General features: G+C 28.7%; 1 pseudogene; it reads right to left on the bottom strand.

Moving 5' to 3' along the window:
* Nucleotides 1-5048: 5048 nt before the first annotated feature.
* LOC119573903 overlaps nt 5049-10224 on the bottom strand; it is a 23995-nt pseudogene continuing 18819 nt past the window's right edge.

Here is a 10224-nt window from a genome sequence, read left to right as displayed (position 1 = left end):
AGCTGCAACATACTTGGATCGAGTTAAACACTCCAGCCCACCTTTTCATTTTTTGGACATTCTGGGGTTGGTGTTTGTTTTTTAGATGGTGCCAGGTTTGGGAAAGAATAGGGCGGGAGAATCCCCACTAAAACTGTTGTAATTTATAAAAATTTTCCCTTATTTTGGTCTTGAAAAAAATTCCATTTTAAGGTTAATGAAAAAAATATTCTGCTGACTTTTTAGGGCACTCTTAGGATTTTAAAAAAGGTTGGCCAGATATTCTTTGGCGGGGGAAGAATTTCATTTTGATTTTCAAAAGGTGAACAATCGGGATTAAGGAAAGTATATACAGAAATCTTCAGAAAATTTTGAGGGAAAGGTTTGGGGAAATGACCCCCTTTTTTAGGGTGAAGTTTTGTACTTTAGCAGTGCAGATAACCTCATTGTTTGCACCAGATATATGATTGAATGTTGATTAAAAAAAAGTCATGGTTTTCCAGGAGGAGATGAATTTAAACTGTACCGTTCCCCCCCTCAAAAGGTTTAAGGGTCATAAGAATTCTTTTTAAATATCTCCCAAAAAAAGAGAATTTGACAACTTTTTAAAGGGTCAAATTTTGGGGAAAAATTTTTCCAAAATTTAAAGAATCATTAGATAACTTGATCTCTTGATGATCAATTTAAAACCTTTTTCTCCTCAGTAGGAAAAAAAAAAATTGGAGTGAATATACCTTTTCCCGGGAAGGGGCTGAAATTTTCCTTTTCTGTTTATTAATGTAGATTTAGTTCCCACGCTAAACACCCTGGGCCCAAAATGACCAAGGCCCCCCATTTAACACCGAATATTTTGATTTGGTGCAAAATAAGTCAGAAAAGGTGGAAAGAATGGCGTTACTCATTTTCGTGGGAGAAAAAATGATATTTTCTTTTTCCTGTCTTCGATCACCAGGGATTTCTGGGTTGCAAGCTATGTGACAAATCTTTAAAACTGAGTCTTGGGGGCCCGTGACTCAAAAGAGCAGTAACCATATTGGGGGGTCCAGGTTAAAATACCTCCCCCTTGGGGTTTATATTTAAAAGTGCATTTATGAAGGAATGGAGGAAAAAACAGGGTGAATCCATGTGGGGGGAAAAATTTTTTTTTTTTTGTTTTTTTTTTTTGGTGCTCATCTTTCGAGAATGTGTAAAAAGATCAGATCCAAATAGTGGCAAGAGAAAAAACATCATGCAAGATTAGCCCTTATTTTGGGGGGGATGTTGAAAAGCCCACGAGGGCTTTTTGGGGTCCCGGGGATTTTTTAAATTTTCTAGAATCTGGAATTCACAAATCAAAAGTTACCCCGTATAAAGTCCAAATTAACAGCATCTAAAAAAACATTCAAAACTGTATTAAATGTCCCTTTAGACAAAGTAATCTTGAAAATTACTAGCCAATGATATACATATGCAATATATTAATATATATATATTTTAATATATAAAAGATAATTTTATATTATAATTAATATATATAATTTTATATATAATATATTTTTAAAATTATATATTTTTATTATATATTATATATAAATATAATATATTATATATTATATTATATATATTATAAAAATAAATTATTTTATATATATATTATATAGTATTATATATATATTATATATTATATAAAATTATATATATATATAATAAATATAATTATATATATATATATATTATAATTTATAATTTAATTTATAAATATTATATATATATATATATATATATTATATAATACACACATTTACTTTATATTTATATATATATAAATTAAAATTTATATAAATAAATATATATTAAAATATAAAATTATATAATATATTATATATAAGGCCCTTGGTGCCAAGGTTAGAGCATTGGACTCAAATGTCACGCGGGCAATCGAGTTCGAGGTTTTTGAACCAGCCGGCGGTTTTCCCTTGGGTGGGAACTTCACCTCGATTGCCTTCCTAGAAAACGACATATACCTGAGAAGTTGAACAATGTGTTATGGGGGAAATCACCCGGGTGACAAACCGTGTGATTAGGAAAGGGGATCCAATCAGGCAAGGGGGCATTGCCATATAACCTTCAGTAAGGGAAAAGAGAGAGGGCCATGTCCTGCAGTGGAAGAATGGCGTTGGAAAAAAAAAAAAAAAGATTAATGTATATTTTGTATTATTATATATATTTTATGTATATTATTGTATATGTTATATATGTATATGTTTTAAAGTATATGTATTATTTATATGATATATTTATATGTATATGTATATAAGGGATATGTATCATATTAATGTTATATGTGTATTGTATAGTTATTTGTATTGATTTTTGTTATGTATTAATTTTAATGTATTATGTTATGTTATATATGTTTGTATTATATTAATTTTTGTAATATATTTTATGTATATTATATATGTTATGTATATTTTATGTTATTATATTTGATTTTTTATATATGTATATTGTTATATTATGTATTATATATGTATTAAAGTATATTATTTTTTATAATGTATATATTTATTTATTGGTATATATTATATTAAAAATTATATATATATTATATATATATAATATTATATTTTAACACCCACAAAAACACACCCAACACAACCCCACAACCCCACCCCACACAAACACACACACACACACCACACACCACACAATATATTACATACATACATACATACATACATAATACAACATACAAAAAACAAAACATACATAATACACAACACCACACACACACACACACCACACACCCCCACACACACACACACACAAAAAAACACACACACACACACACACACACAACACATATATGTATATATAATAATATATTATATATATATAATATATATATATTATATATATTATAATACATACAACACACACCCACAACACCACAACACACACCCACAACACAACACACACACAACACAAAAACCACACACACACAAAATTATATATATAATTTAATATAAATATATTATATATTAAATATTATTATTAATATTATTATATTATATATTTTTATTATATAATATATTTTTATATATATAATATAAAATTTATATTTATAGATATATAAATATATTTGATATTATCTTTATTAATTTATTAATTTATATATATAATATATATATATATATATATATAGTATTAACATAATAAAATATTTATAAAATATTATATAATATATTATTATATTTTATATATTGTGTGTGTTGTTGTGTGTGGTGGTTGTGTGTGTGTGTGTGGGGGTGTGTGTTGGGTGTGTGTGTGTGGGGTGTGTGTTGTAGTATTATTTGATGTTGTATGTATGTATGTATGTTGTATGTATGTATGTTTTATATATTGTGTGTGTGTGGGGTGTGGGGTGTGTTTGGGTGTTGTGTGTGGGTGTTTTTGTGTGTGTGGGGTGGTTGTGTGTGTGTTTTATTTAATATAATTTAAAAAGTTTTTTTTTATTATTAATATAATATTTAATATATAATATTATATATAATTATATACATATATTAAAATATAATATATTAATATACATATATATACAAAACATAAAATAAAACATAATATAACATAACATATATTACTATACATATATATAAATACAATATTATATAATATACATTATATATAATTACAAAATATAAATAAAATATAAATATCAATATAAAAATATACTAATATAAATCTAATAAAATCCCCATTAACATATACATTACACAAAAATACAAAACATATGTATACATATACCTATATAACATATACATATCATTTTTACATTACTATAAATACATATACATATACATATACATTACATATACATTACATATACATTACATATATATTATATATATAACTAATATATACAATTATACTTTTTTTTTTTTTTCCAACCCTTCTTTCCCATGCAGGCATGGGCCCCTTTCTTTTCATTACTGAGAGGTTATTCAATGCCACCCTTGCCTATTGGATGCCTTCCTAATCAAAGGTTTGTGCCACCCCGGTGACCCCCCAAACAACATGTTTCAATTCTCAAGGTGAATGTCGTTTTTGGGAAGGCAATCGGGTGAATTTCCCTAGCCAAGGGAAAAACGCGCCGGCTGGGCCCAAACCCCCGGGAACAGTTTCCCGTCGTGAAAATATTGAGTCCCAATGCTCTAACCACTTGGCCAAAGGCCTTATATATATATATATATTATAATTATATTTTAAAAATATATTTATATATATATATATATATATATTATATTATAAATATATTTGAAAATTTTGGGAAATTAATAATATATAATATTAATATTTTAAATATAAATAAAATAATATAATATTATAATTATATAATATATATAATATATATATTTATTATATTATATTATATTATATATTTTCATTATAATAATATATAAAATTATATAAATATATAAAATTTTTAACATATATTATTTATTAATAAATATATATATATATATAGTATATTTATTTTTATAATCATTATATAGATAATATATTTAATATTTTATTTTGTTTTATTTATATTATTTTTTTTTTTTATTTTAAAATTTAAATAAAATATTATTTAATAATATTATAAAAATTTAATAATTTTAAAATAACATATATTATATATATTTAACAATACATAATACATATTTAAAATAATATTATTATTTATTCCAATATATATACATTTTTTTTTTTTATTAAATATATATTATATATATATATAATATATATATTATATTTTTATTAATAATATATATATAATATTTTTTAAATATTACTAATATTATATATTACCCCTAAATTTCTATATACTATATTCTTTTATAATTTTAATTACTAATATTTTATATATAAATATATTTAAAATTATTATTTAATATATTTCTTATTAATTTTATATAATATGATTGTATATGATTGGCTATGTAATTTTTAAGATTTAAAATTTTGTCAAAAGGGAGTTTTTAATACAGTTTGAAGTTTTTTGATCCTAGTTAATGGACTTTATACTGGTAACTTTTATTTGTGAATTACCATGATTTAGAAAATTTTAAAAAATCTCGGAGCATAACCCCTACGTGGGCTTTTCAAATTCCCCCCCAAAAATAAGGCAATTTAGCAGATGTATTTTCTCTCCCAAACATTTGGATCTGTATCTATTTTACACTTTCCCTTAAAAGACTGAGAAACATTCTCTCAAAAAGAAAATTTTCCCCCCAAAACATGGATTCATCTGTATTTCCCCCTTTTCCCTTCATAAATGCATTTTTCAATATGAACCCAGATGGGGATTTTTAAAACCCTGTGACCAACCCAATAGGTATGCTCTTTGAGTCACGTGGCGCCCAAAAACCCCAGTTTTAAGATTTTTCATCATGAGCTTGCAAGCAAAAAACCCCTGCGCTGATCAGAAGAAAAGGAAGTAATATCATATTTTCTGCCACAGCAAATGAGTAACGCCATTCATTCTCACCTGTCTGACTTACATGCACCAAATCTAAATATTCAGGTGTTAATGGAGGCCTTGGTTCATTTTTGGGCCAGGGTGCTTTTAGCGTGGGAACTAAATCTACATTAATAAACAGCAAAGGAAATTCAGCACCTTCCCAGGAAAAGGATATATTCACTCCAACTTGTGTTTTCCTTACTGTAGGAGGCAAAAGGTTTAATTGATCATCACAGAGATCAAAGTTATCTAAGGGATTGCATTAAATATTTGGCAAAAGTTTCCCCAAAATTTGATCCTTTGAAAAGTTGCTCTAATTCTCTGTTTGTTGGAGATACTTTCAAAGAATTCTTATGACCCTTAAATCCATCTGATGGGGGAACTGGTACAGTTTCAATGTTCAATCCTCCTCCTGGAAAACCAGTGACATTTTTTAATTCAACATTACAATCATATTCATCTGGTGCAAACAATCGGAGGTTATCTGCACTGCTACCAAGTACAATAACTTCACCCTCAAAAAGTGGGTCTATTTCCCCAACCTTCCTCAGAAGTTTCTGAAGATTCCTGTATATACTTTCCTTAATCTGATGTTGCTTCACCTTTGTAAAATCAACATGAAGTTCTTCCACTGCCAATGAAATATCTGGCCAACACTTTTTGAACTCCTCAAGATGTGCCCTAATAAGTGCAGCAGAATTATTTTGTTCATTAACCTTAACTGGAATTAGTTTATCAAGACCATATAAGGAAACATATTTCTTATAATTCACATACAGTTGTGTGGGTATTCTCCCTGCCCTATTCTTCCAATCCTGGACACCATCTAAAAGACAAACACCAACCACAGAATGTCCAAACATGTAAGCAAGGTGGGCTGGAGTGTTTAATGCTCGATCCAATGTAGTGTTGCTAGCTTGGCAACTCAGAAGATACTCACACAATCCCAAGTGTCCACGCCAAGCAGTCAAATGCAATGCTGTTGATCCACACAAAGGATCTAAAATAGTGTCTGGATGAAGACCACCAATGCTCAACAGTAAATGAAGAAAAAGGGGTAAGCATGATTCACAGCTGATATAAGCTGCTTTCAACAAAAGACTTTTCATATCAGCATCCAATTCAAAATGACTTTTATCATTACTAGTGCCCAAGAGTCTTTGTTTAATTACATCAATAATTGAAAAGAAATATATGTCTTCTGTTTCAAAATCTTCTTGTATGTCTTTATCAGTCATTGTGCTTATGCCCTCTCTATTTTGCCCTATTTCACCTAGTTCCCTTTCATGCTTACTTTCACTGCAAAAATTTGTTTTTAGGTCACTCAGCAAACAACTCAACCATTCATTATCTGAAATCTCATCAGCATGATATTTGAGTTTGCTATTTCCGCCTCCGATCAATGATACTGTAAAGGCAAATACTTCTTTCCATGAGTCATCTCTTACTACTCCTCTGGACTCAAGATCAAACTCCACATACAAAATGGCCAGCAAGATAAGGATACATGATGCTGTCTGCTTTTCTTCTTTACTTCGAGCCTTTTCCCTCAGTGACACAAGGATACGATAATCATGGTTCAAGGCTTCCTAGAAAGACACCAGCAATTAGTATTTTCCTATTAAAGCAATGATACTGCAATACAATATCATAATCACTTTTTTTACTTTACATCAGACAATGTGCAATAATAAAAGTTATATAATAAAGAATTCAGACACAAATACCTCCATCATAAATTGCCCATTCTTCTGCCATCAGATGAAATGGAAGGCGTCCTTGAGCGTCTTGAATAAAAAGATTAGCTCCCATGTGCTGAATCAGAGTTATAGCAGTCTTCACATGACCATTATCAAGAGCAGAATGAAGTGCAGTAGAACCTGTAACATCCAGTGATGTTACTGAACCACCAGCTCTCTGCAATATAGTTAGATACCATTACTTATCAAAGTTTCTCGTGCCCTTACTGCTATTTATATATTTATATATATATATTATTATATTATAATATAATATATGTATATATATGAATATTATACATATATATATATATATTATATATATATATATACATATTAATATATATATATATATATATATATATATATATATATATACATAATTAATATATATATTATATATATATTATACTATATATATTATATATATAACTATAGTATATATATCTATATATACTATTATATATAATATATATATTATACTATTATAATTATACTATATATATACTATTATATATATACTATATATATAATTTATATATAATATATTATATATATATATATAGTAATATATATTTATATATATATATATATATACTATATATATTGTATACACATATACAAAATATATATAATATGAATATATGTGTGTGTGTGTGTGGTGTATATATATAATATAATATAATTATCTATATATTATAATATAATATATATATGATAATATTATCATATAATATATATGATATATATATCTATATATATGTATATATATGATATTATATATATATGACTATATCTATTAGTGGTTATACTATTATATATATTATTATTATATGATATATATATATATATATATATTATGTGTGTTGTGTGTGTGTGTGTGTGTGTGGTTGTGTGTGTGTGTGTGTGTTGTTGTGTGTGGTGTGTGGTGGTTGTGTGTGTGCTGTGTGCTGTGTGCGTTGTGCGTGTGCGTGTGCGTGTGCGTGTGCGTGGTGCGTGTGCGTGTGCGGTGCGTGTGCGTGTGTGCGCGTGTGTTGTGTGTGTATATTATATAGTATATATATTATATATATTATTATATATATATAATAGAGAGAGAGAGCAGGAGAGAGAGAGAGGAGGAGCGAGAGATAGAGAGAGAGAGAGAGAGAGAGAGAGAGAGAGAGAGAGAGAGAGAGAGATTTTATGTTTCTCCCTCAGTTTCGAGGATGAGCTTGACTCCATATCAATGAATGAATGAAGTCATGACTTGCGCTTGACTTGGATTTAAGTGAGGGAGAGTTGCGCAGATCGTCAGCCTCACTCTCTCGTCCCTTGCTATCTTGCTATGATTCTCACGAAAAAAACTGCAAATGCACTAATTGGGTACAGCCCAATAAATGATCTCATTTTAAAAGTCAGAATACTAGCAAAACCTCATAACATTAGTATTATACAATGCTATGCACCAACCAACATTGCAAGTGATGAAGAAATGTTAATTTTTTATAACAATCTCCAAGAAACTTTAGACACAATCCCTAACAGAGATGTAAAAGTAATCATGGGAGACCTCAATGCCAAAGTAGGCAAAAATTATCTAAAAAATAACATCTGTGGAAAATTCGGCCTTGGAGATATAAATGAAAGAGGTGAAGATTTTATTGAATTCTGGAGTACAAATAATCTAGTTATAGCCAATACATTGTTTCACCACCCAAGACACTTGTACACATGGTTTTCACCAGACAAAAGAACACCCAACCAAATTGACTACATTGTGTTGAACCAGAAATGGAAAAGTTGTATAAAAAAATGCCATGACAAGACCTGGTGCCGACTGCAACAGTGACCACCAACTACTAACTATCGACTTTCAAATAAGACTCAAAAAGATGGAGCGTCCAACACCTCTAAAGCTCAACTACAAAACTCTTGATAACAATTACAGAATTACAGTGTCAAACAAATTTGAATTACTCAATCAATGTGAAGATGATAAAACACCAAATGAGTTGTGGGAAGAAGGAAAAGAACTCCTGCTGAGCGCTGCTTAAGAAAATATCACCAAAAAGAAAAAGATAAATTCCCCCTGGATATCTGAAGAAACACTAAGTGAAATTGAAACAAGATGTCTAAAATCAAAGGGTATCAATAATCCAGTTGAAGAAGTAATTTACAAAAAACAAAATACAAAAATTCAAAGATTATTGCAACGAGATAAGGAAAAATATTTAAATGAACATTGCCAAAGAATTGAAAACTGTTCTATCAATAAGAAAACTAAAGAACTCGACCAAGGAGTACGAAACATTACATGAAAATTTAAACCTACAATGAACACTATCAAAACTGAAGATGGACTTGTTTTATGTGATGGAAAAGAAGTCAAAGATAGATGGAATCAATATTGTTCCAACCTATACAAAAAGAATAAAGATCTAACAACAACATTAATTAGACTCAATGACAGCAAAGATGAACCACCGCCACTGCTAGACAAAGTTATAAAAGTCATAAAAGAATTAAAGAATAACAAGAGCCCGGGAATAGATGAAATAACAGCAGAACTAATCAAGAATGCTGGCGAAAGTATTGAATACTTCTTCTACAAACTTTGTACGAAAATTTGGAATGAAAGAAGATGGCCAGAACACTGGGTAAAATCAGTCTTTACTCCCATACCTAAAAAAGGTGACGCACTCCAATGCAACAATAATAGGACAATTGCATTAATAAGTCACAGCAGCAAAATTTTGTTGAAAATTATTGCTGAAAGAATGAAGTTAAAGCTAAGAGAAGAAACTGCAGACGAACAAGCAGGTTTTCGCCCTGGAAAAGGTATCAGAAACCAGATTCTAAATCTGAAATTGATCATAGAGAAAAACAGAGAACATCAGAAAGACCTATATCTGTGTTTCATCGATTACTCGAAAGCTTTTGATACTGTTGATCACGATATCCTCTGGAATAACATGAACGATATGAAATTTCCAAAACACATCATCCAACTAATAAAAGCCATGTATGACCAACAACAAG

This window comes from Penaeus monodon, chromosome 6 (genome assembly GCF_015228065.2).
Source record: "Penaeus monodon isolate SGIC_2016 chromosome 6, NSTDA_Pmon_1, whole genome shotgun sequence".
NCBI lineage: Eukaryota > Metazoa > Arthropoda > Malacostraca > Decapoda > Penaeidae > Penaeus > Penaeus monodon.
Note: the sequence above shows the minus strand (reverse complement) of the source record. Positions and strands in the feature narration are given on the sequence as shown.